This window comes from Rutidosis leptorrhynchoides, chromosome 3 (assembly GCF_046630445.1).
Source record: "Rutidosis leptorrhynchoides isolate AG116_Rl617_1_P2 chromosome 3, CSIRO_AGI_Rlap_v1, whole genome shotgun sequence".
Classification (NCBI taxonomy): Eukaryota; Viridiplantae; Streptophyta; class Magnoliopsida; order Asterales; family Asteraceae; genus Rutidosis; species Rutidosis leptorrhynchoides.
The window spans coordinates 466,650,752-466,654,337 of NC_092335.1; positions in this window are offsets into that span (position 1 = coordinate 466,650,752).

Here is a 3,586-nt window from a genome sequence, read left to right on the forward strand (position 1 = left end):
TCGCCATCTTCTAAGTCAAAATCCACATTGCATCTTTATCTTTAATCTTCATCTTATTACATCTATTTAAAATTGAAAAGTACAACTAATCTAATACTTTTACAACTTAGAATAAACTTAAATACAATACTATGAAAATGTAAAATAAATATAATACAACTTTGGCTTTAAAATGGCCTTTCTAATAAAATAAATAATCAACATGACATAATATTGCAGTAATCAACAATCACATATAATCAAACACATAGGTCGGGGTATTACGGGCTATGTATGCAATAACAATTTTAATAACTACATTATTAAAACCTATATATGGCTTGTCCATGGTTATAATGCATGTGTATAACCAAGGAATATAACAATCAACAATTATAATAAATATTCAAGCCATAACAATTAAATCTACAATTTAAAATAGTGATATTCTTTCAATCATATTTGTGCGTCATGAGGTTAAGTCTAGATCAACCGAGTTGACTTTAAAAACCAAAAAGGTTTCGACTTTCACCAATATTATATATTTTCATTTAGAAATATAAATTTATATATATTTTCATTTAGAAATATAAATTTATACATATTATATATGTTTGAAATATTTATCTAATAATATAATATTTAGTTTTTCAAAAACTAATCGTTTAAATAATAAAATTCATTATATCATATGACGTTTTCATTCTAAAACTTAACTAGGTATAGTTCATTTATGTACTAGCGTTTATTTTAACTTCTTAACATACTAATTGACATATCTAAATATCAATCGAATCAATAAGCGAGTGTTACTATCATTTACTTAATTAATTTGAAGTCATACATATCTAATATACATAAACACATTTTAATATACGTTGCAAGCTATTTATATATCTAACAACTAATATTCTAACTCACGTTATTTAAACAAAGACATTTTAATAATCGAGTTTTATTATATCGAAAAAAAACATTTTCGTACATTTGAAACTAAATCAATTGATTATTATGAATTTTAGTCTTCCACTAACTTTTATCTAATTTTCGTCATTTGACACTTTGTTCTCATATGTAGATCACTTTGCCAGTTATTCCGAATACCGTTAAAAAGAATAGATTTCTTAAATCATAGTGGACCTCTTAACAGAGACCCGTAATCTTATCATAATGTATCTAATAATTCAATCATCTGATATTATCTTATAATTCCTTCGTTAAAAATATTAGAACTATTACGTTCCTGTAAAGTATTATACCTTTAATACTTTGTTAGCATTCTCAAGTTATAATATATGTATATGTATATATATATATATATATATATATATATATATATATATATATATATATATATATATATATATATAATCATATTCACTTATGTAATGGTTCGTGAATCGTCATAATTTGGTCGAGGTTAAATGAATGTATGAACACAGTTTAAAATTCTCGAGACTTAACTTAACAAACTTTGCTTATCGTGTCGAAAATATATAAAGATTAAAGTTTAAATTTGGTCGAAAATTTATGGGTTGTCACAGTACCTACCCGTTAAAGAAATTTCGTCCCCGAAATTTGATCGAGGTCGTCATGGATAATGATAAGAATGTTTTCATGACAATTATGAGTTGATAAATAGAATTTTTTTTCATCATTGAGTAATATATATGAAACAATCCGTTTATGTGAAGAGTATGAGTGAAGCTATCACAATGGAGTGAAATGAATAAATGCAAGTTTGTCTTAACCGGTGAAGTAGTCACGATTGATTTCCGGATTTCAAGAGATTTAGAGAAAATCTTTGTAATAAGATTTGGTTCCTCGGTAATTAAGGAAATTAGGATCCGCTTTGATTAAATGCGATAATCTGTTTTGATTGCTCTATCGGATATCTTACTATATATCCACCCCCTTTGTTTCCTTATTTCCACAACTCACACCTTCTATTCTTTCTCCCTCAACTCATACTTTAAGGCATTCGTCAATAAGCTCCATCCAGTTCTGCTTCTTGATATACTCCTAACTTTCATATCTGTCATTCTTCTTTTTCAACTGCCGCCGGAAGAATCTATTTACTTCTACTATACTCTTGGTTTTATAGTGTTCTTACATAATAGCATATTAGTAATATGAATTTAACTGAGTAGTATCTACCCTTTTTCAATTCTTACATAATAGCTTAGTACGAAAAGATTTATGATGGTTTCAAAATTTATATATATAAGATATACATATAAATTCTTCAGAGGAATTGAGTTAATACTTCATAATTCGTTGATACAATATAATCGTTGTTGATTAGTGATGATTTTTGTGGTGATTATTGATCTAGTTGAACTTGTGATATTGTAAGTGTTGTTGATGCTGGCGATGCTGACGGCATTGATGGTGCTGGTGATGCTAACGGTACTGTTGATGCTGCTGGTAAAACAAGTCTAGCTTGTAAATCGTGCACCATTCCAGTCAGGGTTTCATTTCATCATTTAGCTCACTCATCTGGTTTACAATTAGAACTAGAATAAATAATCTCTAAAACTTTTAGAAACTACATATTCTCTGTAGAGTATTTCCTCGATAAAGTTGTGAATCAATACTTCATCGTTTGTTGTTGTTGGTACCCCTTGGTATTTATGGTGTGTATGATGTTGATGCTCTAGGTACATATTATGATGTTGAGGTATGGGACGCGGATGTTGTCGGTGGTGGTAATGATTCTGTTGGTGTTGATGATGGTAGTACTGTTGATGCCGGTGTCGATGCTGGTATTTGTAACCTTTGCACCATATTCTCCAAAGCCAGTACCTGAGCGCGAAGCTCGCCGACTTCTTCTATTACTCCCAGATGATTGGTGGTTCGGACGAGTGGGTGAATAAGATCTAGAATGTGAGATAGTATATAATCGTGCCGAGATATTCTGGAAATGAGAGAAAAAATGGTGTCTTGAACAGGTTCGCCGGTAAGTGCTTCAGGTTCTTCGCCAAGAGGGCAATGTGGTGGATGGAAGGGATCACCTTCTTCTTGTCTCCAGTGATTAAGTAGACTACGAACCCATCCCCAATTCATCTAGAATAGGTGATGGCTGATTGGTTGATCCATTCCGGTCACACTGCTTTCGGAGCTTGAGTGGAATTCCCTATCGGAATCCGAAGGACTTGAACTAGTGACGAATTCCATTTCGTACGATTGAATAAAGGATTTTTCGATATGAAATGATTTCTGACTATCGGATGGTATTCTAATTATATAGAATATCTATATATATAGAACAAAAGATTTCGTAGATTACGGAGGAATTTACGGAATATGTCAGGAAAAGTTTACAGTAACAGATACGCTAAGATATGAATTAGCAGATACGCTAAGATATGAATTTTGTCTATACACTATTCATGCAATCAATGCAGTAAGATGTGTATAGACTATGAATGATAAGCATGTAATTTTCGACAAGAAATGATAAGCAAAAACTTTTGACACGCAGTTAAGGTCGAAGTCCAGACTCACTAATGCATCCTAATGACTATCAGTTAGACACACTAATGCAGACCTGGTTCGGTAAGACCACCGCTCTGATACCACATGTGATGACCCGTCCTAATCCATA